The sequence below is a fragment of the Mirounga leonina genome, unplaced genomic scaffold (genome assembly GCF_011800145.1).
Source record: "Mirounga leonina isolate KUSES-001 unplaced genomic scaffold, KU_Mleo_1.0 Mir_199, whole genome shotgun sequence".
NCBI classification, from domain to species: Eukaryota; Metazoa; Chordata; class Mammalia; order Carnivora; family Phocidae; genus Mirounga; species Mirounga leonina.
Genome location: NW_023270498.1, coordinates 10,137,769 through 10,152,690, shown reverse-complemented (window position 1 = coordinate 10,152,690; position 14,922 = coordinate 10,137,769). Strand labels below are relative to the sequence as shown.

General features: G+C 43.2%; 1 protein-coding gene across 1 annotated transcript in view; it reads left to right on the top strand.

The window, feature by feature from the left end:
- The first annotated feature begins 485 nt into the window (after positions 1-485).
- The window catches only part of HECW1 (HECT, C2 and WW domain containing E3 ubiquitin protein ligase 1), a 434,723-nt gene continuing 420,286 nt past the window's right edge, over positions 486-14,922 (top strand). Inside the window, exon 1 of the mRNA XM_035026508.1 lies at positions 486-719. The gene's annotated coding sequence lies outside the window, so the exon portion shown is untranslated. The remainder of the gene's footprint in view (positions 720-14,922) is intronic.

The following is a 14,922-nucleotide window of genomic DNA, read 5'->3' as shown; positions in this document are numbered from 1 at the left end:
AAGACGCGTCCGGTCCATTTTTAGCTGGAGGTGCGCTTCCTTCTACCCCTACGTTCCCGGGCCGTGACAATGCAGCAAAATCCGAGGGCTCCAACAATGTGGCCCCTCCATCCCCCGCTCCGCCAGTGCCTTGTGATTGCTCTGCCGTGTTGACGTCCCGGCCCCTTGGCGGATTTGTGGAGTGTGGGTGCGTGGTCTGTCTCTCTGTCTTGCACACAGAGACCATAACTTCCCTGCCCAATTTGAGCGTGTGTGTGTGTGTGGGGGGGGGTGGCTGGCAGGGACACAGGCTGCAGAGATGCCCGGCTTCCTGTGGTTTCGGGCACAGAGCGCCCCAGTCTGCACTGAGCTGACACCGGATAGCATGTGGGGATTTTCCTAGTTGCTGGAGCTATTTGACGTTGCTATAGTTTTGTGCTTACTTCTCTTGGGATCTGCAGTGGTGCAATTCTCCCCTTGTTTTTATTTTTTTCTCTTTGAAAAGATAACAAGGCTGTGTTCAGCAGAAATGGATACAGGAGGAACAGCATAGTTCAAAGACTAAGGGAGGCATCTTCTCTCTTTTCCTGGGATTTAAACGCGATTTAGGAGGGCAGATGCCCTACCTGAAAAGGCCGGACCTTAAAGACCCAGGCAGTGTCGTGGTCCAAGGCGTCTCAAAAGAGGTGGCCAGATCTGCGTTTCTCATCAGCGGACTCGCTCCGGCTTTGGCTATTACGGTAATTCGTTCTAGATCGGGGATTCATTTTGAAAATGTGTGTTTTCCACTAAGAAGGGATTAGAGTCCAAATGCCTACCCTGCTATGAATGTGTGTGCCTGCTTGGTGGAGCAAAAGAGTGTGGCAGAATTAATTCCCTGTTGCCCCTGCCCTCTGTTTGCAGCCTCCTCTGGAATGTGGCATTGGAGAAAACGTAGCACTATTTTAGTTCCTAGACCTACAGGTAAATGGAACTTTAGAGTGTTTCATTTAATAAACCATGTTCTGACTAATTCTGGAATCCCAGTCTAGGGCAGCTTAGCAGCTTTGTGGAATGACAGTTCTTTTTGTCTCAGGTAGTTATTTTACGAAGGCAAATTGCCCAAGTTTGTTTAGATAGTGACATTATTGACTTGGTAGGGAGACCACATTCTGAACTGGAACAGCCTGTTAATGCATCAGTACTGAGGGACTGCAGCTCCTGTGATTTGTGTGTCTGGACCATCATTTGCTTCCCCTCGCACTTCGGGCTTTTAAAGACGGTTGTTTTAAAAGATCATTTAAGCTTGACTTTCTGTGATGCTGGCATCAGATACGATTATCAGTATAGGAAGTACTAAGAAGACAGATGCGATTATGGTAGGACAAGCCTTTGCCATCTCCCCTCCTTATCAGTAAAGTGAGGAAGTTGGACTGGCTGATTTCCATGGTTCCTTCCAGTTCTAGCATTGTGTGAGAATGGTAGAGGAGTAAGAAAAGTTACACAGTTCAGTAAGGCCAATAATTCTAGCCCAAATTATGCAAGCAAACCAAGGAGAGATTATAGAATTTGTGGTTTATTTTTACACCTTGCAATTTGTTTTGAGCCCGGTATCTGCATTTTCCTCTAAATGAAAATAGCCAATGACTCAAACAGGTCAAATTTTTTTGTTGGTTTTTGTTCACTAGAGCAGAAGATTTGGTAGGGTCTGGGGTACCTAGGAGAATATTGGGTAACAGATTTTCTCCTTATTTGTGGATTAGTTATTTATTACAGCCCCATCTTTTGTAGATAATGGACAATATAGCTTATTTCCAATGATTGATTTTTTGTTGTTGTTTTTAATGAAAGACTCTAAGTGGTTGTTTCATCGGCAGTTGGCAACAGCGTCTGACTTACTTTCCCTGATAGAATTTGATATTGTTCACAAAACTTGCCAGCACTGATGCTCATTACAGAAATGAGGCGACAATTACTTGAAACAGGCAAGCAAAGCGTTTTTGTGGGCTTGTAGTAATTTTTACAGTTTAGGAATGGTTGAGGTATTTGATCATTGATTTATGCTTATCTACTCAATTTTCCACTGTAGTGTGCTCATTTGTTTTAAAGTTACAATTAAAATAACATCCTGGACGGAGGCTACCTGCCAGGCACAACGAAGCACCCCTCTCTTGTTTCCATAGCCTTCCCCTTCATACTGCTAAGGCAGCTCTTACCTAATATTGCAGTTACGTGAGGTGTGAAGAAAGGGCCACAGCCCCCTTGTCTTGAACGTGCTACGAGCACTTTGAGGACAAGGACGTTGTTCAATTCATCTCTCATCTCCCCAGCACATTGCACTTTGCCTGGGACAGGGGTATGTTCTCAGAAATGTTGGTTGAGTGCCTTTCAAGTCATAAAAATGCCCTCTACCCGTTTACGCCGGAGGTGGGTGGGAATTCTTCCCTTCGTGAGTCAGATGGACAGATGAGAGGGGTTATGTAAGCCTCTGAGGGAACAGGTGAGCTGGGACTCAAATCCAGGCCCCAGAGAAAGGTCCCCCCGACTCTCAGTGAGAAATCAGGTAGTTGCAAGTCCAGATACTGCACGCTTGGGTTCTTTCTTGCTTGAAAAACCTGGATTATCCTTTGACAAAATTGGTCTGATCGCTGCTTGGTTCTGTCTTGCTGTGGCCTTAGAAGGGAATTTATTCAGCCCCAGCACTCCAGCCCGCAATTAGCCGGTGAAGGTGAGCCCCCCTTTGCCACTTCCTCTCCAAGGCTGGTTCCACCGCCCACGGCTTGCTCGGATGATGATGGACTTGTCTAGGGAATGCCCCTGACTGACAGTCGTTTGTTGGACTCACATTTAACCTCTGTGAGCTGTACCTCTGAAATGAGCCAGCAGCTAGACCAGAGACAACCATCTTTGCTGGGCCAGCCCACCCTGACTGAGTCTCCTCGCAGGCGGATTTCTGTGCCAACAGGTGTGACTTACAGACAGACCCCTTGCTTCCATTCCATCACCTCCTTAATTTTTCATTCTGAAAAGCAGGAAGGGTTACCATTAGGAAACCAGGAAGTTCAAATCCATGTGCCTTACTGTAAGGCAGCCCTGAGCATGTTTGCCACTCATGGGCTTTTAGAGAAAACAGTGTGGAATGTTCCACATGGCTTTTTTTCAAGTAATTTTTCCTCTCTCAGGTTTAGTTTCCTCTTCTTTAAAAGTAGGGAGTTGAACCAGGTAATCCCAAAGGCCATGGGGTTGTTTTTGTTGGTTTATTCAATTGAATTAGAGGGAGAAAAGGATTAGTATTAATTATAATTATATTAATATTTACATTTATTTATAAATTTAACTTTGCAACGTATATACTAGAAATACTTAAGGCTATGTGTGTTAGCCTCTGGGTTATCTAATAATCATTTTGGGCCCTCTGTTAACAATATTGTCACAAGTAGCTGTAACAGTTCTCTCTTATTTGTAAAATTAGATTTATTGTATTAAAGGAAATGATCTGTGGCATTCCTGTTCCTAGTGAGGGGGGCAGTGGTGAAAAAGTGGACGATCCCCAACTCCTGTATAAAACTTTTGTAAGTTTATGGTTTGATAGTCAATGTTCCAGGACCTATAGTAAAACGTTTTTATTCTCACCATGGAGTGTATTTCACAGTTGAGTAATCCTGGTGGTCAGAAGTGTTCCCTGGGATTCATCTAACAGTGTTCCCATTTTCTTCTGGTCCTTCATTTTGCTCTTATTTATTTACTTATTTACTTACTGTTTTGTGTTTCTGCCCCTTTTGGGGCTCGGCTGACCTCCTGTCCCAGTCATAACACATACGAGGCTGGTAACACTGCCCACCCACCCTTACCCTGCCCCACTAGATGCAGGAGTCAGAGCCTCATAACCTTCCACCTGTCTGAACCCTTTCTACCTTCTTCATAAACATTACTTCTCAAGCTAAGATACAGTGAGGTTTAGAGGCAGACCAGCTCATCTGATGATTTTGTTGGACGTGAACATGGACTTACTGACCACCGGGCATTTGTCTTAAAGCCTCCTTAAAACACTTTAGGAAACAAAGCAGTAGATAGGTGATTTATATGTCCCATACCATAATGTTTGGATGTATGGGTATTTATTGGTAAGTGGTTGTCATATTCTGTGACATGAGCATGGTAGGGAAAATGATAAGTAGTCCGTGCAGGATGACAATAATGTCACTGTTTATCGGCAAGGGAGAAAAGGATTAGTATTAAGCCCCCAGGTCACTAGAGAAAAACATCTGGATTCCCATAGCAACAAGTGACGTGCACTGTTCACATTATTAGTTGAGAACCCACGCTCTTCCTGATTGTATTGGCCCAAAGCTTGATGTACACAGAGGATTGATAAATAAAGATATAGTGTACAGACAGGCTCTTCTGGTATTATCCAGCATCTATTGCCTGGCAGTATTTTGGGGGAGAATTCAGTGCATGGAACTTAAGCTGGTGTATGGGGGGGGCACTGGAAAAGGACGCCATCTGTGCCCATAATGACGAATGCCATCATGGAAACTTCACTCGGGGTCCCTTTTATATATTTAGTGGAGCAGATTTTCCCTTTCACACTTTCTAGATCTATTTGTATTGAACAGATGTCAGGGAAATATCATGTGTGTGGAAGGGAAAAAACGAAGACCAAAATTCACATCCATGGCCAGCGATTGTGATTCAATCACTTTGTCCTTAAATTGACACTCATTTAACTTGCACAAATGTTCCCTGCTTTTGCTTTCGGGGTTTAAGTCACAGCAGTTTGAGAAACAGAAATCTCAGTCCTGCAATTCAGAGATTCAGGTTAAGGGGAGACTAGGGTTGAGCACATTAGACCTTGCTTGCTTGCTGTCAGTATCGAGCGGAGCTGATGGAACGTGGCAGCCATCCACCACGGTCCTTCCTGCAACATGCTGACCAGCTAGAAGACCACAGGACATGATCGATAGATTTTTACCCTTAAAAGGACTTCTCTTTCTTTACTGTTCCCTCTTACAGAACACACCTGGACAAAGTTGTCTACACTGGCTTTCTTTACTCTCCCCGTCTAAGCCCGTGAAAACATGTTTTATTGTGTAACGTTTGATTGAGACTAACAAGATGTTTAACGTATCTGCAAATTATGAGGAAAATAAAACAAATACTGGATGGCCTTGTAGTCTGAGACCAGAATACTGTCAGTTCATTTGAGGCGCCCTGTATGTTCCTGCTTCATCTCTACTTCCACCTCTCAGAGCACCCAGCCAAGCTCTGGTCCCCACCCTTCCCTCCCACTGTCCCCATGATGGTCACTGGTGGTCTCTGCTCATCCAGTACCAGGTTGGCTCTCCATCTGAGTGCTGCTGATCACGCGCTGGGGTCCACTTTCTCTGCCTTGAGCCCTTTGCTTCCAGGACACCAGATTCTCCTGGCTTCCAGCTCTATCCCTGGATCTCTTTGTTAGGCTCTCTTGATGGCCCCTGACTTTTTATCCCTACATGATGGAATCCTTTAACCCCTACATGATGGCTTGGCTCTCACATCTCTTCCTACCTATATTCCTGCCTTTGGTCTCAATACCGCTTTCATGCCGATGATCTCAAGTGTATCTCAGTGGTCCTGACTCACTTCTAGAATGCTACCACCAGCATCTCCCCGAACACCATGCAATCTGAAATTTATATATGCAAAACACAGCCCCCAATTTTCACTCCTCAAAGCTGCTTCCCCTTCGGAGTTCTCCATCTGTGTAAAGGGACACCTCTGTTCTTCCTGTTGCTCAGGCCGAATGCTTTTGATCCCCTGGCTTCTCTCTGTCATCTAATCTAGCTTTCTGCAAACGGCTCTCCCTTCTTCTCACCCCCTCTGGCCAGCATGACCAGCCTTATCTCAGCCACCATGATCTCTCAACTTCTGCACTCATGCCCAACCAGTCTCCTTGCATTCCTTGCCCATCTGCAATCTGTTTTTTGTACAGCAGGCCAAGTGATCATTCATTCGTTCACCAAATATTGACTAACTGTTTGCTATGTGTTCAGACATTATTTTAGGTGTTGGCATGCAGCATAAATACAACACAGAGCAGTCAGAAATCTCTGTTGTTTCTTTGCCCACAATCTTCCGATGGTTCTTTCCCTCTCAGAATGAAATCCAGACTTCTTATTTGGCCTGCAGGCTCTGCATAACTGGGCCTCCCCACTCCCGCCTCACCTGGCCGGTGTCCCCAACCTCCTGTTCTTCCTCAACCATGCCACTCACACTCTCATCTCACATGCTGTTCCTTTGACCTGGAAGGGATGTGTGTGCGGGGGGGGGGGGGGGGGGCGTTTCCCAGAAAGCTGCAAGTTTGCCCCACAGTTAATGACATATCACTCCTTCAGAAAGGCTTTCCCTGACCACCCATGTACACTGCCTTCTCTTCCATCTCCCTGCTTTCTTTTTCTTTACATCACTTAGCACCACTTGATTTGTGATATATTTACTTCCTTATGTGTCTGTTGTCTGTCTCCCATTCTAACTTGTAAACTCATTGGAGCGGTGGCTTGTTTATTTGCCCAGTGCCTGGAAAGGTGCCCAGAACATAGTAGCCACACTCTTTTATTTTTTGACTTAATTTAAATTCAGTTAATTAACATATAGTGTATTATCAGTTTCAGAGGTAGAGTTCAGTGATTCTTCAGTTGTGTATAACACCCAGTGTTCATTACATCATATGCCCTCCTTAATCCCCATCACCCAGTTATCCCATCCCCTTAACCCACTTCCCTTCCAGCAACCCTTGTTTATTTCCTGTGGTTTGTCACCCTCTCTGATTTCGTCTGATTTTATTTTTCCTTCCCTTCCCCTATGTTTTGTTTCTCAAATTCCACATATGAGCAAAATCATATGATAATTATCTTTCTCTGATTGACTTGTTTCGCTCAGCATAATACCTTCTAGTTCCATCCATGTTGTTGCAAATGGCAAGATTTCATTTTTTTGGTGGCTACATAATATTCCATTGCAGATATATACCACATCTTCTTTATCCATTCATCTGTCGATGGACATCTGGGCTCTTTCCATAGTTTGGCTATTGTGGACATTGCTGCTATAAACATTGGGGTGCGTGTGCCCCTTCGGATCACTACATTTGTATCTTTGGGGTAAATACCTGGTAGTAAAATTGCTGGGGTGTAGAGTAGCTCTATTTTCAACTTCTTGCAGGAACCTCCATACTGTTTTCCAGACTGACTGTACCAGCTTGCATTCCCACCAACAGTGTAAGAGGGCTGCCCTTTTCTCCGCATCCTCACCAAAATCTGTCCTTTCCTGACTTGTTAATTTTAGCCATTCTGACTGGTGTGAGGTGGTGTCTCATTTGTGGTTTTGATTTATATTTCCCTGATGCCGAGTGATGTTGAGCATTTTTTCATGTGTCTGTTGAGTAGCCACACTCTTTACGGAATAAAATCTTTTCAGGTTAGAGTTTGGATGGTATTTTCAGGTCTCTGGATCCTCCAAGAATACTCTTTTTCTTTCCCATAAATGATTTCCCCCACTCCACAAGGTGAGGGTTGGGCTCTTCATTACTGCCTGGACATTTTGTTGGTACTGAATCTCTGTGTCATTTATCCTGGCTGGCATTCTCCCACAGTTAAAGCTCGAGCTTGTCTTTGTTTCCTCCTCACCACCAGGCAAATAGCAGTTGGTCATTCCATTATTGTTGAATTTGAATAAGTTATTTGTTGTTGTTAGGACTAGATAAAACTCTCTGCCCTCCGTCTCTGCCTCCTCTGGTCCACACTGATTTTTGTCATCTTGAATGTGAGCATGTCATTCCTGTGTTCAAGACCATCAGGAGCCACCAAAGCCAGCACAATAAAGAGCCCACTCCCCAGGCTGGTCTTGCAGGTCTGTGGGTGGTAGCCAGCCATGTCCCAGGATGTCCCGTTGACCTCTGCTGCAGACAAATGGACCTTCTTTTCATTTCTCCAAACATGCGTTTTCCTGTACTTATGTACTTTCTTCCTTACACTGTGTTCTATGCTTGGTTTCCTTAGCCCTCTCTAAATTTACCCATTTTTAAGATCTAGCTTAACTCTTACATCCTGAGTTTCCCAGTTGATAGGATTCTCCCTGCACTGATTTCCCATGTAATAAGGATCACTGTATGGTCACTATTAACTCTCCTGCCTTTCAGCCTCCCTACAAAATGACAGGCTCCCCAAGGTTAAGGACTGTGTCACATTTATCTTACTATCCTAAAAATACTTGTCTTGGTATCTGCCATTGCAGGTATGTGTCTGAATGTTAAATGAATGAGTGCCCCAAGGAACAACCTGAGTTGAGAAGGTCTGTATTTTACTGCTTCTCGAATAGCAAATGCACAATGTATGCATCCATGAAATGCATATCATAACGGTAAGTGAAAAATTGGAACAGGTGAACTCCACAAGGACAGGAATTTCTATCCTGCTTTTTTCATTGATTTTCCTAAGTGCCAGGAATAGTGCCCAGGAACAGAACTCACTATTTAAAGACTGAATGCAGTTTATAGCTGGACCATATCTTAAATTTTTAATATCCTTGAATATAAATGAGCAAGCCCGAGGACTGGAGAGACTTTCCCAAGATCACGCAGTAAGACATGGAACCTGTCTTCTCCCTGCTGTCTGGCCCAGCCATGAACAGAAGAATGCCTGATACCTATTCCCAAAGGGATGCTCTCAGTATTTCTTTCTTACCAATATCTGAGTGACTTCCTTCTTCAGAAGAAACCTGACTTTTTAGATCTTCTGAAAGGAGCAATAGAGAAGAAATTGCAGAATTTCAAAGGACTCAGAGCCCAGGCAATAGGAAACAACATTTACATGTTCCCATGCTGCTTGTGTGGTGCATTCATTTTTGGAAATGCCTGAGCTGATATGGCCCCTTGGCTCTGGTGGGCCATGCTTGGGGACTTGGCTTAAACCTGGTGGCTGCTTGAAAGAACGAGGTTGTCAGTGTTTCTTAGAACCTCTCTGATGGCATATTAATTCACAATGAAGTCATCTGGTTCCATTTCACCAGGGAATTTTATTGACACTGCTGTTCTCTATCTTCATGACAAGTTTGAGTAGCAAGCTAGTACAATTTTTGATGAAATATCTCTCACAAAAACTTTGCAAACGTTCTCCATCCTTTTGTTGCAAGCAAGTAAAATGCATCTGTCTTGGGAACATACATTCAGATCCTGGTGTGACATCCTTGGGAAAATAGTTGAAAGTCACTAATTGCTACTTGCAGCTTTTTTCCCAAGAGAGAGGAAAAATATCACTATATATATAGACTGAAGGGGCTCTAAGCATCTAATGAAAATTTTGACCTAGGGACTATTGGATCACAAACCGAAATAAAAATACATATCTATGTACAGATAATATAGAAATACATATAAAATATATAAGTACATGTATATAATCTTTTAAAATTCTGGTTAATTATTTTCAAGTAATTTTCAAATGCTTTATTCACCTAGAAGACATTTCTTGAGTTTCTATTATATGACAAGTATTTGTTTGTTTGTGTGTGGGATTTTAACACCTAGACAAAAATCTACTTGAAGTTTTAAGGGAAAAATGTGCAAAAAAAAAAAAAATACAGCAGAATAAAATCCCTGCAGTGGAGAAACATTTAGTTTGAGAAAGCAAATTGAAATGTTGTGTCTTTTTTTTTTTTTTTTTAAGATTTTATTTATTTATTTGACAGTGAGAGATAGTGAGAGAGGGAACACAAGCAGGGAGAGTGGGGGAGGGAGAAGCAGGCTTCCCGTGGAGCAGGGAGCCCGATGTGGGGCTCGATCCCAGGACCCTGGGATCATGACCTGAGCCGAAGGCAGAGGCTTAACGACTGAGCCACCCAGGCGCCCCCGAAATGTTGTGTCTTTTAAGAGTGATTTTTTTTTAAGATTTTTAATTTTTAATTAATCTTTACACCCACTGTGGAGCTCAAACTCATAACCCTGAGATTAAGAGTCCTATACTCCACCGACTGAACCAGGCACCCCAAGGGTGATTGTTTTATTTTCACACTGCTGATGGAGCATCTCTTATATACCAGACACTGGGCTGGGGGCTAGGTTACCCTGGTGAATGGATATGCAGCCAAAGTCCTTGTCTTCACAGAGCTAAGAGTGAGGCCCACAAGTTTACGATCTTGCTTCTGAGAATATACTCACAGTTTGGTCATTAAACAGAACATCGCCTTGTCAGTGATTTAGAAATCATTGTGCTGTTCTTCAGTTAAACTTAATTTTACCAAATCGAATGCTCCTGTCATTGACCTTAGGCACCCTAGGGCCAAAGCACTGGATCTGTTACTTGAGATCCCACTGCTGTAGGATCATGTTTCCTCATGACTCAAAACTTTGGCACAAAAGGTATTTTTCCCCAGTGATCCAGAGAACCTTCTGGAGCAGGAAGTATTTTTTTATCTAAATATTTTATATAGACTTCAGTGAACATCTGTGTCAAGGGATATTCTGTAGCTCAGACTGGCTCTCTGCTCAGGACCCATAGGTGAAGTGAACAGCCTGGTTTGGTACACATTGTTAGCAAGTGAATGAGGCCTGGGATGGAGACCACACTGGACACTGGGCCTCAGGCTGCTGTGAGTGAGGAAGGGAGGGAAGAGGACAGTAGGCCAGATTCTCCTCTCCAGAAGTCTGAATCCTACTCTGGGTTAAATGGCATTTATCATGCTAACCTAGGGTATTTTTTTTAGTTCCTAGAGAAAGTATTGAATGAACCATTTCAGCCATACGGAGAAAGTTAAGGGGTTATGGCAAGAGAAATAAAACAAATCTAAACCCAAGCTGTGGGAGTAAAGGGGGAGGGTAGGAATTAGGTGTCAGAAGTGTAACACTTCAAGAGAAGGAAAGGAAGGTCAGTCTGGGGTCATGACCCCTCCCTTTTTCAAGTCTTCACTGGTCTCAATTGAATAATGTAATTGACGCACAATTTTTATAAAAACATTAAAAACTTTGTGGTAGGAATTTTTTCTTAATTGTAAGAACTCTTGCCTTTGAAATTTCATTTCAGAAGCAAAGTAGAGTGAATGGCTTTGTTTTTACATTTAGCACATCTTGGTATGAATTTGCAGATGGCTTTTGAGGGATCCAGATATTTTATTTTTCAAATCTATTTTTTCCAAGTGCCATTAGCAGGTGGAACTCATGACTTCCGGTATTTTTCAGGCAATGAGCTCAGTGAGGTTTGAAAATTAGCTAAGCCATTTATAGATTCATAGAATGCTGGCTGGGGAAGGCACCTAAGCCATGTCCCACTTAACCCTCTCACGTTCCCCACAGTGAGACAGCCCTCTCCCGGGGTCACAGCCCCTGCATTTGTGAGACCTAGGATGAGAAACTGTCTCTGGGCTCCTGGCTTGACACTTTGCAGCACCATTTGCTGGCTCCTTTTAGGGCTGGGCAGGAAGCTTGTAATCCTTGGAGTCCAGGCAAGTAATGGGTTTTCAGGGTTGGGGGAGGGGGGGGGCAGTTAATTGCAGGCAGGGGACTGTGAGCCGGGGACTTGCTGGTGGCCACTTGGTTTCAAGCGAATTGCTGACACGTGTGACCGTGTTGCTAGTTCTTCTGATTTATCTAAGAAAACCAAAAGACTGAATATTGAAGAGAATTGTAGTTTTTTAGGATTTTTTTTTCACTCATTCCATTTAATGATATGGCAGTACTCAGTGGGCCAGGCCAGGCATAACTGTAAGCCTCCAGTCTGCAACTTTTGTTCTAGAAAAACTGTGCTTTGAGGATTTCTGGGGTGGCAAGAAAGGACCATGATCATGGCTTTAAATAACTAAAATCTGAAATGCGGCAGAGAGGCTTGCCCTGAGTTCAGAAGGAGAAGTAGTCCAGCAGGGGATTTTGATTCAGTAGTAGGAAGTATTTTCTGTTACTCAGAATTACTTGAGAGCAGCGAGGCATCCGTGTGCCGGTGTCCCACTGAGCAGGGGCGCTGGGCCCTTTGTTGGGGTGCTGGGTAGAGGCCTGGGGTCCTGCACCTTCCATTACCCCCGCCATGATAAGCTGTAAGGCTGCCGTGTGACCTGGTTTTGCCGTAATCCTGTGAGCTTCCTGCTGCCCCAATGTACCGTGGGAGAAGGGCCAAAGCTTACAGGGTGAATCTATATACAGTTGACCCTTGAACCGCGTGGGGGTGAGGGGTGCCAACCCTCCATGCAGTTGAAAACCCAAGTAGAACGTTTGACTCTTCAAAAAACTTCAGCACTAATGGCCTACTGTTGACCAGAGGCCTTACCAAGAACACAGTCGATTAACACATATTTTGTATATTATATGTATCACATACTGTATTCTTACAACAAAGTAAGCCAGAGAAAAGAAAATGTTATTAAGAAAACCATGAGTGAAAATACGTTGACAGTACCGTACTGTATCTATTGAAAAAAATCCACGTATAAGGACCCACGCCGTTCCAAGCCGCGTTGTTCAGGGGTCACCAGAATAGTTTGTTCTCGCTTTCTTTTTTTGAGTAAAACCCCATCAGCTTGACTCCTTCTTCCACTGAGGGATTACTTCTTGTCTTCCTCTCTAATGGCTGTTTTCTCTTGTCTATAAAGCATAGTGCAAGGCTTCCTCACCGCTAGGAAAATTCCTCTTTTCTTGATTTTTGCTTATACCACCTTAAAAATTTTATTTTTAAAATACAACATGTATATGTCATTATGCAAGGGCCTGCGACCTGGGGCCGGCCTGCCTCCTGTTTTTGTAGTTTTATTGGGACATGGGCACACCCGTAATTTGCATGTGATCTATGGCTCCTTTTGAGAAAGCTTCGTCGGCAGGAGAGTAATTAAGGCAGAGACAGACCATGAGGCCAGCAAACCTAAAATATCTACCAACTGGCCCTTTAAGAAAAAGGTTCCTGACCCTTGATTATATCAGATAGACAACTTGAAAATAATACCTTGTATAAAGAATAAAATAATAATCACCTGTAATGCAATGGCCGGGTGTAAGAACATTGTTATCTTAATGCATTTCTCTGGGCATATGTGCGATGCTGAAATCACACCATAAATACACATTCATGTGCATGTAATAGTGTTTCAGATTCATTCTCTTGCCATACAGTTTTTGATGTTTATATGTGTTATTTTAATTGACTGTGTAATGATCTGTATACCATTCCGTGCCTATGTATCTATCTATCTATTATGCATTGATTTTTATTGTGGCACTTTGCTGTATGCTTTACATATAAAATTTTATTTAATCCTTCTAAAATTAAGTAGGAAATATTACTAACTCCATTTTACAGATGGGAACACTGAGATGTCAAGTGTTTCTGTGACTTGACCAGCTCGCACAGTTGGCCTCCCTGACACCCCACCCTGCATTTTCAGCCATTCACCTGTTACTGGGCACTGAACTTAAATTTACCTTTTTTATTTATTTGTTTAGTGAGGGAGGGTCTAAGAAATGTTGCTTTGATGAATATCAATGTATACAAATCATTGACTGAATTTCTCATCATTTCCTTAGAAAGGGCTCCCCAAAGCAGAACAGATCAATCCGAAAAGTACATTGTGGTTTCCTAATAGGCTGAAGAGTTGCTTTTGGAAAAGTTGTAACAATCTATACCAAACGCTAATGCTCTGTGAGCGTGCTGGGTACCGAGTGCTATGATTTAGCCTTCCTGTTTTTGCCCTTTCATCAACGGAGGAGGGATAGTGGAAGCTGACTCTTTGCAGGGAGCTGTGGTTAAGTGACTTCTCTGACAGTGACTTCTGGGAAAGATGTTTTCTGGACAAAAAAGGACAGGCTCAGCTGCCACAAATCTTTGCCTTTCCACTTCTTCCAGCTTCTTGTGACCAAGGATGGGAAGCTGCAGGCTAAGAATGGCAGGAAAACAGAAAGGTGGCCTGGGGGCCTGGGTCCCTGGGGGCACTATTTGGGAAAAACACCCCTATATAGTGAAGCATCTGTTGGTAGGGTTCTGAGGCAAGCCCATCCAGTGCTGTTTCTTCCACGTGCCAGTGAAAATACAAAGGGATGTGAAGCTCTGATTCTGCAAATTCTCTGTGCCCGTGTTTTGCCAACACCCTCTCCCTAGGTAAGGTCTTGGTCTCTTTCCAATTTGTATGAAGTCTTTATATATTAGAGACATTAACTCGATCATATATGATGTGGTTATAATGTGTCTTTTAATTTTATTTACGATGATCTATTGGTTAAGGTGGTGATCTTTAGAGTTCTCCATCAGAAGGTACAATTTGTCTTCAGAGTTAGTAATAGGGACAAATTCCTATTTCCCAATAACCTGGCACTTAATTCTTTTATCATCCAATGAATCTTTCCCTGGATCCATTATTACATTGGGGAGTGCAAATTGGTGACTTTACCATGATATAATTCCTTCCACATTTATTAGTTGTCATTCTTCTGTGAAAAAGAGCTTTCTTCTGTTTTCTGTCCTTTGGGGAAGAGAGGAATCACTCTGTTCTCATAAATTTTTATTTACTCTGTGATACATTTATTTATAGTCATTTTTTTATGCTCAAATTAACCTAGTTTTGGCCAGTGGGAGCCTTTTATGCTATTTCTACCACAAGAAATGGAATGCTTATATTTTTTTGTAATTTCTTGCCCTTCTTCCTCCCTCCTCCCTTCTTCCTTCTCCCTCCTTGCACCCATTGCTCCCTCCTCCCTCCCTTCTTTCTCTCTCATTGGAGTGGGAGGTGTTCATGACATTGGCTAAACCAGAGCTGTATTAAGTAAAAATGGTAAGAGGAAGTCTTCTTATCTTATTCTTGTCCTTAATTAAAAAGGATTTAGTTTTTCACTATTAAAACAGTATAGGCTGGGGGCTCCTGGGTGGCTCAGTGATTAAGTGTCTGCCTTCAGCTCAGGTCATGATCCCAGGGTCCTGGGATCGAGCCCGCATTGGGCTCCCTGCTCAGCGGGAAGCC